Source organism: Oncorhynchus tshawytscha, linkage group LG31 (assembly GCF_018296145.1).
Source record: "Oncorhynchus tshawytscha isolate Ot180627B linkage group LG31, Otsh_v2.0, whole genome shotgun sequence".
Taxonomy (NCBI): domain Eukaryota; kingdom Metazoa; phylum Chordata; class Actinopteri; order Salmoniformes; family Salmonidae; genus Oncorhynchus; species Oncorhynchus tshawytscha.
Genome location: NC_056459.1, coordinates 4,375,127 through 4,389,430, shown reverse-complemented (window position 1 = coordinate 4,389,430; position 14,304 = coordinate 4,375,127).

Below are 14,304 nucleotides of genomic sequence, written 5' to 3'. Positions count from 1 at the left end.
ATCTGTTTGAAATTGTTTAGCAAATAAAAATAAGGCCTTGCGCTTCACATTGTTTCGTAACCCCCTAGCATTAAGATATAATATAGACAAAGACAAAACAACAAAGATTACATAAAAGTATAAACTGTAGTAGGATGAGTCAAAGACGTAGGAGCAGTGAACGTAAACGATAAGGATCCGATATCTGCACCATTTAAGTCAATTTAAAGTGAAAATAGCTTATTCCATAACCTTTGAGCTAGACGTTATTTGGCTTTGAAATTCAACTCAACTGGAAATTATGTTCAAGACCAAACCAAGGGTTCATTCTAGTAAGAGAGACTAAAAACCCTCTTTAGTGTAATCAGGAACTATTCTGAGAAATAAAACAACAAATAATAATTTAAATAAAAGGATATCTACTATTTTAAGTACATATGAAAACTGATCATAAAATAATTGAATAACAAAATGTTTTAAATATAAACGTTCCTAAGACCTTTTTTGGAAATAAGTATTAATAACTAAATAGAACAATAACCGTGTAAAGTCAGAGCAAAACAGACCAGTTTCTGCCTATCTGCATACTATATGAAGCTCAAGCTCAAGCACTACACTACTATACTAATATTCTAAAAGAGGAACAGGAGATCAAGCAGTAGAACCTTTAACGTGTCGAAAAGCTCACCACTGCAAGAATCACCCCCTTTCGCGTGGACGCGCACGCACTCAATTCTTCATTGCTGCGACTTGCTTGCTAGTTGAGATTTCTGATCACGTTCGGCTGCGTTTCATTTGATTTACATGTTCACCTGATTTAGAATTCCTCACAATCAAATGTAGACCGCATTATCTACCAAGAGAATTCTCTTCGATTATAATCACAGCCGTATATATCCCCCCCCAAGCAGACACATCGATGGCTCTGAACGAACTTTATTTAACTCTCTGCAAACTGGAAATGATTTATCCGGAGGCTGCATTCATTGTAGCTGGGGATTTTAACAAGGCTAATATGAAAACAAGACTCCCTAAATTTTATCAGCATATCGATTGCGCAACCAGGGGTGGAAAGACCCTGGATCATTGTTACTCTAACTTCCGCGACGCATATAAGGCCCTGCCCCGCCCCCTTTCGGAAAAGCTGACCACGACTCCATTTTGTTGATCCCTGCCTACAGACAGAAACTAAAACAAGAAGCTCCCACGCTGAGGTCTGTCCAACGCTGGTCCGACCAAGCTGACTCCACACTCCAAGACTGCTTCCATCACGTGGACTGGGAGATGTTTCGTATTGCGTCAGACAACAACATTGACGAATACGCTGATTCGGTGTGCGAGTTCATTAGAACGTGCGTTGAAGATGTCGTTCCCATAGCAACGATTAAAACATTCCCTAACCAGAAACCGTGGATTGATGGCAGCATTCGGGTGAAACTGAAGGCGCGAACCACTGCTTTTAATCAGGGCAAGGTGTCTGGTAACATGACTGAATACAAACAGTGCAGCTTTTCCCTCCGCAAGGCTATCAAACAAGCTAAGCGCCAGTACAGAGACAAAGTAGAATCTCAATTCAACGGCTCAGACACAAGAGGCATGTGGCAGGGTCTACAGTCAATCACGGACTACAGGAAGAAACCCAGCCCAGTCACGGACCAGGATGTCTTGCTCCCAGGCAGACTAAATAACTTTTTTGCCCGCTTTGAGGACAATACAGTGCCACTGACACGGCCTGCAACGAAAACATGCGGTCTCTCCTTCACTGCAGCCGAAGTGAGTAAGACATTTAAACGTGTTAACCCTCGCAAGGCTGCAGGCCCAGACTGCATCCCCAGCCGCGCCCTCAGAGCATGCGCAGACCAGCTGGCCGGTGTGTTTACGGACATATTCAATCAATCCCTATACCAGTCTGCTGTTCCCACATGCTTCAAGAGGGCCACCATTGTTCCTGTTCCCAAGAAAGCTAAGGTAACTGAGCTAAATGACTACCGCCCCGTAGCACTCACATCCGTCATCATGAAGTGCTTTGAGAGACTAGTCAAGGACCATATCACCTCCACCCTACCTGACACCCTAGACCCACTCCAAAATGCTTACCGCCCAAATAGGTCCACAGACGATGCAATCTCAACCACACTGCACACTGCCCTAACCCACCTGGACAAGAGGAATACCTATGTGAGAATGCTGTTCATCGACTACAGCTCGGCATTCAACACCATAGTACCCTCCAAGCTCGTCATCTAGCTCGAGACCCTGGGTCTCGACCCCGCCCTGTGCAACTGGGTACTGGACTTCCTGACGGGCCGCCCCCAGGTGGTGAGGGTAGGCAACAACATCTCCTCCCCGCTGATCCTCAACACTGGGGCCCCACAAGGGTGCGTTCTGAGCCCTCTCCTGTACTCCCTGTTCACCCACGACTGCGTGGCCACGCACGCCTCCAACTCAATCATCAAGTTTGCCGACGACACAACAGTGGTAGGCTTGATTACCAACAACGACGAGACGGCCTACAGGGAGGAGGTGAGGGCCCTCGGAGTGTGGTGTCAGGAAAATAACCTCACACTCAACGTCAACAAAACTAAGGAGATGATTGTGGACTTCAGGATACAGCAGAGGGAACACCCCCCCATCCACATCGATGGAACAGTAGTGGAGAGGGTAGCAAGTTTTAAGTTCCTCGGCATACACATCACAGACAAACTGAATTGGTCCACTCACACAGACAGCATCGTGAGGAAGGCGCAGCAGCGCCTCTTCAACCTCAGGAGGCTGAAGAAATTCGGCTTGTCACCAAAAGCACTCACAAACTTCTACAGATGCACAATCGAGAGCATCCTGGCGGGCTGTATCACCGCCTGGTATGGCAACTGCACCGCCCTCAACCGCAAGGCTCTCCAGAGGGTAGTGAGGTCTGCACAACGCATCACCGGGGGCAAACTACCTGCCCTCCAGGACACCTACACCACCCGATGCTACAGGAAGGCCATAAAGATCATCAAGGACATCAACCACCCGAGCCACTGCCTGTTCACCCCGCTGTCATCCAGAAGGCGAGGTCAGTACAGGTGCATCAAAGCTGGGACCGAGAGACTGAAAAACAGCTTCTATCTCAAGGCCATCAGACTGTTAAACAGCCACCACTAACATTGAGTGGCTACTGCCAACACACTGTCAATGACACTGACTCTACTCCAGCCACTTTAATAATGGGAATTGATGGGAAATGATGTAAATATATCACTAGCCACTTTAAACAATGCTACCTTATATAATGTTACTTACCCTACATTATTCATCTCATATGCATTCGTAGATACTGTACTCTATATCATCGACTGCATCCTTATGTAATACATGTATCACTAGCCACTTTAACTATGCCACTTGGTTTACATACTCATCTCATATGTATATACTGTACTCGATATCATCTACTGTATCTTGCCTATGCTGCTCTGTACCATCACTCATTCATATATCCTTATGTACATATTCTTTATCCCCTTACACTGTGTATAAGACAGTAGTTTTTTGGAATTGTTAGTTAGATTACTTGTTCGTTATTACTGCATTGTCGGAACTAGAAGCACAAGCATTTCGCTACACTTGCATTAACATCTGTTAACCATGTGTATGTGACAAATAAAATTTGATTTGATTTGATTTGGTTTGATAGCGGGGAGGCACTAGTAATGGCTGCAGTTGTCGGTTTGGCTATTTGTTTCAAGTGTATAAGTCTAAATAAGTCTCTGCCAAAATTCGTTATCGCTCCCATGTCTTATTCGACTAGTAGTTGTTCTGAAATGTTTGTTTGCCTATATTTTACTCCCTCTTAATATAACAAGTACATTAATTATTAATTTCGGTTTCCTATCCTGTTTGTTCTATATAAAGTATTTGACTCTGATGTGTGTCACAGAAAGTATTTGACTAGCCACAAAATTAAGGAAATTAGAAGGGGGGGGGGGCATAAAGAGGGAGTAAAATGTAGGCTCTGAATGATCGTCTATGAAAAGCCAACTGACATTTACTCCTGAGGTGCTGACCTGTTGCACCCTCGACAACCACTGTGATTATTATTATTTGACCCTGCTGGTCATCTATGAACATTTGAACATCTTGGTTCTGTTATAATCTCCTCTTAATAGATTCAGATAGATTTCAATAGATTTCAGAACAACTACTAGTCAAATAAGGAAGGAGAGTCCGCACCCTTGTGGGGCCCCACTCTAGGAAGAGTCTTGGTGGTTCCAAACTTCTTCAAAAACTTGTGCCTCAACACAATCCTGTTTCAGAGCTCTACATGCATTGTCAACTGTGGGACCTTATATAGACTGGTGTGTGCCTTTCCAAATCATGTCCAATCAATTGAATTTACCACAGGTGGACTCAAATCAAGTTGTAGAAACATCTCAAGGATGATCCATTGAAGCAGGATGCACCTGAGCTCAATTATTTCTGCTTTTTTTTAAAATAAATGTTCACAAAATTCTAAAAACCTGTTTTTGCTTTGTCATTATGGGGTATTGTTTGTAGATTGTTGAGGATTATTTTTATTTAATCCATTTTAGAATAATGCTGTAACGTAACAAAATGTGGAAAAAGTGAAGTGGTCTGAATTCTTTCTGAATGCACTGTATATTCTTCAAATAAATTCTACTGTAGATAACAACATATTTTTTGTCTTGTTTTATTGATCAGGGATGCCAACCAGAGTAGAGAGTAGACTGGACTTATCTGAGGGATAACCTCTATGCATGGATAGGTTGTTGAGGTGAGTTATGACTGGATTCTTGTATCTGATATTTTGAATCCGTTAAGCACTTTGTCTGTTCTCAAAGGAAGAAATCATCATTGCATGTGTCATGTTCCTTTTTTCAATGCAGTGTTCCCACTTGTATATGCTGGGTGACAGCTTACATTTATTGAGTTGAGTTGCCAACATATCTTCCATCCTCGCATCCTGACAAAAGAGAATGTACATGCAATAAGCTGGTAAGCTGTCACCCAGCATATACAAGTGTCACCCAGCATATACAAGTGTCACCCAGCATATACAAGTGTCACCCAGCATATACAAGTGTCACCCAGCAAATACAAGTGGGAACACTGCATTGAAAAAAGGAACATGACACATGCAATGATGATTTCTTCCTTTGAGAACAGACAAAGTGCTTAACGGATTCAATCTATTTTCAGACTGGACATACAATAAAGCTGGGATCAAACATTAAGCCCTCATGGACGATAGGGCTTTCTGCTTCAGGTGAGCTATTCATAATAAAAGTACAAGAAAACAGCAGGGTAGACAAGAGAGAGCTGCTCTTCCTCCTGGGGAAGACCTGCCTGCTCCAAGATCTCTCCATCACGTTTGACAACTCCAAGGTGTCCTCCTCCTAGAATGCAAAGAACCTTGGTCTGTCCCTGACAACACCCTGTCGCTCTCTGCAAACATCAAACCAGTGACTCGCTCTTGTAGGTTCATGTTCTGTCTACAGCATTTGTAGAGTGCGACCCTACCTCATACAGGAAGCGGCGCAGGTCCTAATCCAGGCACTTGTCATCTCCCGTCTGGACTACTGCAACTCACTGTTGGCTGGGTTCCTCGCTTGTGCCATCAAGCCCCTGAAACGTATCCAGAATGCTGCAGCCTGCCTGGTGTTCAACCTTCCAAAGTTTTTGTTTGTCACCCCGCTCCTCCGCACACTTCACTGGCTTCCAGTTGAAGCTCACATCCACTACAAGACCATGGTACTTGCCTACGGAGCAGCAAGAGGAATTGCCCCTCCCTAGTACCTTCAGGCTATGCTCAAACCCTACACCCCAACCCAAGCACTCCATTCTGCCACCCCTGGTCTCTTGGCCCTCCCCCACCCTACAGGAGGGCAGCTCCCGCTCAGCCTAGTCCAAGCTCTTTGTCCTGGCACCCAAATGGTGGAACCAGCTTCACCCTGAAGCTAAGAGAGCAGAGTCCCTGCCCATCTTCCAAAAACATCTGAAACCCTACTTCTTCAAAGAGTACCTTAAATAATTTCACCTTTACTAGCTCTGACTTTGGTGATAGTTACTTTGAGGAAAAATGCACTTACAATGACTGTGATATGTGGTTATCCCACCTGTTATCTATGTTATAAATCTGGATCAAATGTAGGCCTATGTAATTAGATTGTAAGGATAAAGACGTATTTAGGCTCTAAATAGTCATCCACCCAAAACAGTAAACATAATAACAATGATAGGTGGCGACATCATGTAGTGCCTTTTGCTTCCCAAAAAACAGAAACTTGTCTCTCCCACAAGCTTTGGTTCCGACTTCAAGATGCAGTTGGTAAGCAACTGCAGAAATGTTCAGTCGACTGCAGTCGAAAGTTCATGACCTTTGATCACATGGTGGTTGTAAAGGTCATGCATTCAACATGTAAGTTGAAGTCGCAAGTCAGGCAATTCCTATACCCATAATGCAGCACACTTTGAAAATTAACTTCTTGACAAAAGTGATCCGCTCGAATGCACCTACTGTGTCCCGGTGTTGTTGCAGTTCATGCTTGTATCAAGGTGACATCTAGATGGTTATCATAAGCTAGGTTTACATCCAATTGGCGACAGATTTTCATGCGAATATTCTAAAATCCGCCAATTTTCCCACCTAGATGTGTTTCTACCAAACTAACTTGATGCTGATAAAATCAAATTGTATTTGTCACATGCGCCGAATACAACAAGTTTAGACCTTACAGTGAAATGCTTACTTACAAGCCCTTTAACAAAAATAAGAAATAAAAGTAACAAATAATTAAAGAGCAGCAGTAAAGTAACAATAGCAAGGCTATATACAGGGGGTACCAATACAGAGTCAATGTGCGGGGGCACCGGTTAGTCGAGGTAATTAAGGTAAAATATACATGTGGATAGAGTTATTAAAGTGACTTATGCATAGATAATAACAGAGAGTAGTATACGCATAAAGGGGGGGGGGCAATGCAAATAAAATAGTCTGGGTAGCCATTTGATAAGATGTTCAGTAGTCTTATGGCTTGGGGGTAGAAGCGGTTTAGAAGCCTCTTTGACAATTTTTAGGGCCTTCCTCTGACACCGCCTGGTATAGAGGTCCTGGATGGTAGGAAGTTTGGCTCCAGTGATGTACTGGGCCCTACACACATTGTAACGGTTTTCATATAGTGGTGATGAAGGAGAGTCGGACCAAACTGCAGCGTGTCGATTGCGATCCATGTTTAATATAACAAAGAAACACGAATTTACAAAAAACAATAAACGAAACCGAAACAGCCTATCTGGTGCAAACTAACAAAGAGTACACATAGGACACTAAGGACAATCACCCACGACAAACTCAAAGAATATGGCTGCCTAAATATGGTTCCCAATCAGAGACAACGATAAGCACCTGCCTCTGATTGAGAACCACTCCAGACAGCCATAGACCTTGCTAGACAACCCACTAAGCTACAATCCCAATACCACCACCAAAACCCCAAGACAAACACACCACAATTACAAAAACCCCATGCCACACCCTGGCCTGACCAAATACATAAAGATAAACACAAAATACTTTGACCAGGGCGTGACACACATACTCGGTAGTGCCTTGCGGTCAGATGCCAAGCAGTTGCCATACCAGGCAGTGATGCAACCTGTCAGCATGCTCTCGATGGTGCAGCTGTAGAACCTTTTGAGGATCTGAGGACCCATGCCAAATCTTTTCAGTTGCCTGAGGGGGAAAATGTTTTGTTGGGCTCTCTTCACGACTGTCTTAGTGTGCTTGGACCATGTTAGTTTTTGGTGATGTGGACACCAAGGAACTTGAAGCTCTCAACCTGCTCCGCTACAGCCACGTCGATGAGAATGGGGGCATGCTCGGTCCTCCTTTTCCTGTAATCCACAATCATCTCCTTTGTCTTGATCACGTTGAGGGAGAGGTTGTTGTCCTGGCACCACAGCCAGGTCTCTGACCTCCTCCCTGGCTCAGGCTGGCTCGTCGTGATAAGGCCTACCACGGTTGTGTCGTCTGCAAACTTAATGATGGTGTTGGAGTCGTGCCTGGTCGTGCCTGGCCGTGCCGTCAAGAGTGAACAGGGAGTACAGGGAGGAGGGGACTGAGCACGCACCCCTGAGGGGCCCCCGTGTTGAGGATCAGCGTGGCGGATGTGCTGTTACCTACCCTTACCACCTGGGGGCTGCCCGTCAGGAAGTCCAGGATCCAGTTGCAGAGGGAGGTGTTTAGTCCCAGGGTCCTTAGCTTAGTGATGAGCTTTGAAGGCACTATGGTGTTCAACGCTGAGCTGTAGTCAATGAATAGCATTTTCACATAGGTGTTCCTTTTGTCCAGGTGTGAAAGGGCAGTGTGGAGTGCAATAGAGATTGCATCATCTGTGGATCTGTTGGGGCGGTATGCAAATTGGAGAGGGTCTTGGGTTTCTGGGATAATGGTGTTGATGTGAGCCATTACCAGCCTTTCAAAGCACTTTATGGCTACAGACGTGAGTGCTTCGGGTCGGTAGTCATTTAGGCAGGTTACCTTTTTTCAAATCAAATCAAATCAAATCTTAGTGTTCTTGGGCACAGGGACTTGGTGGTCTGCTTGAAACATGTTGGTATTACAGGCAAAAAAATGTCAGAGAAGACACATGCCAGTTGGTCAGAGCATGCTTGGAGTACACATCCTGGTAATCCGTCTGGCCCTGCAGCCTTGTGAATGTTGACCTGTTTAAAGGTCTTACATCGGCTGCGGAGATCCGATATTAACCAGTAATTCAAAATACGCCTAAACCTTTTAAAACGTTAGCTGACACCTTGAGACTCTATAGAGGGTAACAATGTTTTCCCTGAAGGGATGGCAATTTTGTTATTTGTTAGCTAGCTATCTAGGTTACCAGTTAGCTTTTAACATTACCCCTCTATCAAGTCTAGCTAGCTAGGTCTACTGGCTGCTGGCTAAATGAGCTAACGTTCTTGATTGTAGTTACTAAGATAAATGAAACATTTAAAATGAGCTACTCACTTTAGCGTTTACTTTATTGAGGTATTTTCTGAACAGATTCTCACTTTTTTGTTTCTCCTGTTGTCAGTTTGACCACACCATTTACAGCCCCAAATTAAAAGAGGACAGTTGGAACACAACCCTCTTTATCCAGAGGGAATTCACAAATGATCGCCAAAGTCTGAAAGAATTATATGGATTTAATATCTGTTTTTGAATTTGAGCATGTCCTCAATTCAAATCCACATCTGAAATGTTCCTAATTTAGCACATCAAGATCCTGATATGGACCTCAGTCATGAGCATATGCATTGTATGTGCTGAGATAATACACTATGTAAGCCTACGGTCAGTATTGGTCATCTGTAGTGAAATGAAGATGTTCACATAGGCCTATCTCAGTATATCTAATGAGTCAATATCCGGCCATACTATGTATGATATCCGGTTGGAATCCAAAAATAATTTGTGCATGAAAGAAAAATATGGATTTCATATTTGTCCAATTATTGAGCACGTGCTGAAAACTCAGAAATGCACCAGAAATTGTCCTTGTTTTCAGCATATCAAGATCTGCATATGGACCTCAGCCAAGAAAAGCATATCTGGAATCAATGTAGCTTCCGATCTTGAATGTGCTGAGAAAACACATGCGATGTATACAGTCAGTATTTGTCAACAAGAACAGAGGAAAAGGATGTCACATATCTTAGGATATTGAATTAGTGCATTTCCGGCCAATGGAAATGTCCATGTGTAATATTTGGAATAATCCCAATATCATTAATATCTAAAAGGCACATCTGGATTCAGAATTTGTCAGGGTATGGTGCATATCCACAAAATTCAAAATGTGCATTGGAAATGGTTTGAATGATCTATTTAGCACTTATCATCATGGTTTGCTTTTTCAATCTCGACAAAAAGAAAATACCTACCTCCCTACTCAGTATCAAAGAAAAAATCTCAGAATGTCATTCAAATTTTTAGTGTTTTGCAACAGAAGTCTCTTTCCATTAATCTAATGGCCGGTGAGGATTTTGGATGCTAGAATTATATTCGAGTGGAGTGGATGAACATGTGCAGGTAGTCTACTGGAGACTTTTGAAGTAAACTAATCAGGATGCTGAGAATTTTTTTGGGGGGGTGGGGGGGGCCGCACTAAATGCACTAAATTCACACTACAATCACCCCAGATTTTTTTAACACCTCTCACCTCTAAGTATTTTAGCTACTTTTCAGATGCATTTTATACCTCAAATTCACTGTTTTGCCCTTGTCCCTGCCCAAACTTTTGAGCTTCTACTATGTTTTTTTCTATGACAAAACATTAATAACTACACATTATGTAATGTTATCTTCTAGAGTCAATAAAATAAAATATATATCAATATTTATTGTGAGTATGCCCTTTAATATTGTTATTTACACAAAATATACCTGTCCTTTGGTAGTGGTGTCATTTCCACCACTGAGGGCAAATTACTCATTAATCAAGAGAATGTTAATTTAGTTACCATGGAAAAGTATTGCGACACTGAAGCACGTGGCTTCAGCAGACAGTTGTTCCAGGAGTGATGTCCAGAAGTTGAAGAAAAATCTAGGAAAATATTGCTTGTGTAAAGAATATTTTTATTGTCAGTCATTTCCAAACAGGCTATAATTTCTTTAATTTGTGGTAGAATTTAGATTTTTTAAATATATTTTATATTTTTGTAAACTATATGCTAGCTGTAATACTAGCCAAAGCATGCTAAGCAGTCTGTAATCTTTCTCCAAAAACAGTAGTGTCATTACCATCACAAACTTAACAGTGGTGGAAATGACAAAAATCCATTATGTTATTACTTTAAAAAATAATCTTTAGACTTATTTAATCATGTTTTGAATTCCTTTAATCTAGAAAATGCTCCAAGGTGTGCACAATTCTTAAATAGTATTTTTTCTTTGTTTTCAGAAGATGCCACATAAAACAACACAGAGGTCACAGACATAGAAACAACATAGAAAAAATGATCCTATACGATACCAGGAACATCTGAAAAAATACAGGGAGAGATACTGGAAGAAAAAAGGATCTCTGAGCTTACAAAGCGAGAACAAAGAAGCAAGAGAGGGCAATGGAAATGCAACCAACGGAATAGAAGACAGACTTTACAGAGAACAGTTGCAATGGAGACCTACCTATCAGCCAACACAACACCTTAGTCACCAGGTGACTTGCAGCCAGAACATGAGCCAATCATACCTGCCCCTAACTTACCTGCCCTGATGCATGCCCTGATACCCCTTCCTCATCATCTGCAACAGGAATGAGAAGTCAAATCCTTGCTGGAAGGAAAAAGGTTGGAAGAGATCTTTGCATGACAAATGTCAAACTTGATAAAGCTTAATGGAAAACTGAGAAATACAAAAAAAGGTATGATCAACTGATGAAGAAAATGGAGAGACAAGATTCCCCCAAAGGAACTCTGAAGAACTTGAGAGGATTTTATTGTTTAATTGCAGAGTTAAATTAGAAGTATCAAAAAATGTGCAGTGCCAAGGACAAACAAGTTTTTATCAAAAATGCTCAGAGGCAACATCCTGAGAAAGTATGTCCTGGTCAAAGCCACGAACAGAGAATTTGGATTTTAGGAAAACCTTAAAAAGCACTTAAAATAATATTCAATGCAAGTTCATGTACAAATGTATAAGAAATGTGTTATAAATTAATTGTATGATATTTAATTTAACTAAAATGTATGTTTAATGACATGCTGTAAATTACATTTGTCTAATGGCTGTCTGAGAAAAATGAGAAGAATATATTAATTCCTGAATAGTACGATCGCAGCCATTATCAGATATTGTTTCTAGACAAATCAAAGACATTTATAATTCTGGTAAAATGGTGTTCCAATACATTTTAAAACCTCTCTGGGATATGTGGGATGCTAGCGTCCCACCTCGCCAACAGCCAGTGAAATTGCAGGGCGCCAAATTCAAACAACAGAAATCGCAGAATTACAATTCCTCAAACACACAAGTATTATACACCATTTTAAAGATAAACTTCTTGTTAATCCAGCCACGGTGTCTGATTTCTAAAATACTTTACGGCGAAAGCACACCTTGCGATTATGTTAGGTCAGCACCTAGCCACAGAAAACCATACAGCCATTTTCCAACCAAGGAGAGGTGTCGCAAAAGACAGAAATAGCGTTAAAATGAATCACTTACCTTTGATGATCTTCATCTGATGGCACTCCCAGATCTCCATGTTAGACAATAAATGTTAGATAAAGTTCATATTTATGTCCAAACACCTTTTTTTTTTTTGCGCACGTTTAGTCTACTAATCCAAAATGCACAAGGCGCGGGCACTAAGTCTAGACGAAAAGTCAAAAAAGTTTATTTACAGTTCGTAGAAACATGTCAAACAATGTATATGATCAATCTTTAGGATGTTTTTATCATAAATCTTCAATAATGTTTTAATTTCTTTGTCTTTAGAAATTAAAAGGAATGGAGCTCATACTCACGGCCGCACACGTGACTTAGCTCATGGTATTCTGCCAGACCCCTGATTCAAACAGCTCTTATTCGCTCCCCCTTCATAGTAGAAGCCAGAAACAACGTTCTAAAGACTGTTGACATCTAGCGGAAGTCTTAGGAAGTGCAATATGACCCCATTTACACTATATATTGGAAAGGCAATCACTTGAAAAACTACAAACCTCAGATTTCCCCCTTCCTGGTTGGATTTTTTTTCAGGTTTTCGCCTGCAATAAGAGTTCTGTTATACTCACATACATAATTCAAACAGTTTTAGAAACTTCAGAGTGTTTTCTATCCAAATCTAATACTAATAATATGCATATCTTAGCTTCTGGGCATGAGTAGCAGGCAGTTTACTCTGGGCACCTTATTCATCCAAGCTACTCAATACTGCCCCCCGTTCCCAAATAAGTTAATTTCTGAAAGCTTGCAGGGCCAAAGTGCCCGAAGTTGCAGAATCACCTGGATATATCGGCCCTCTAATACAGGACCTGTGCTGCAGCAACCTCAGCACCCCTACTTCCTGTGGCAATGGACAGGATAGGCACTTGCAAGCAGATGAGGAATGTGGCTATAGGAAGATATTATATAGTAAAACCTGTAAAATGGCGAATGTAAATCAGAGAAACAATGCACTACCCTCCTCTACCCAATAAAAAAACACACAACCCTCCCCAAAGCAAAAAAATAAGTTTGACAACCTTCCCCTATTTTGTACCAGCCCCCACACCCCAGTAATTTTTTAACTGTCCCTAACGAAAGAAAGAGAATTAAAATACATAAGAATTGAACTATATACAGGGATTTCCAGTACCAGATCAATGTACATGAAGATACATACACTAAGTTCACTGTGCCTTTAAACGGCTTGGAAAATTCCTGAAAATGATGTCATGGCATTAGAAGCTTCTGATAGGCTAATTGACATAATTGTAGTCAATTTGAGGTGTACCTGTGGATGTATTTTAAGGCCTACCTTCAAACTCAGTGCCTCTTTGCTTGACATCATGGGAAAATGAAAAGAAATCAGCCATAACCTCAAAAAAAATGTGATGACCTCCACAAGTCTGGTTCATCATTGGGAGCAATTTCTAAACGCCTGCAGGTACCACTTTCATCTGTACAAACAATAGTACGCAAGTATAAACACCATGGGACCACGCAGCTGTCATACCGCTCAGGAAGGAGACGCGTTCTGTCTCCTAGAGATGAATGTACTTTGGTGCGGAAAGTGCAAATCCATCCCAGAACAAGACCTTGTGAAGATGCTGGAGGAAACGGGTACAAAAGTATCTATATCCACAGTTAAACAAGTCCTACATCGACATACCCTGAAAGACAGCTCATCAAGGAAGAAGCCACTGCTCCAAAACCGCCATAAAAAAGCCAGACTACGGTTGGCAAATGCACATGGGTACAAAGATCGTACTTTTTGGAGAAATGTCCTCTGGTCTGATGAAACAAAAATAGAACTGTTTGGCCATAATGGCCATTGTTATGTTTGGAGGAAAAAGGGGGAGGCTTGCAAGCCAGAGAACACTATCCCAACCGTGAAGCACTGGGGTGGCAGCATCATGTTGTGGGGGTGCTTTGCTGCAGGAGGGACTGGTGCACTTCACAAAATAGTGCCTCTTCATGAGGAAGAGAAATTATGTGAATATATTGAAGCAACATCTCAAGACATCAGTCAGGAAGTTAAAGCTTGGTTGCAAATGGGTCTTCCTAATGGACAATGACCCCAAGCATACTTCCAAAGTTGTGGCAAAATGACTTAAGGACAA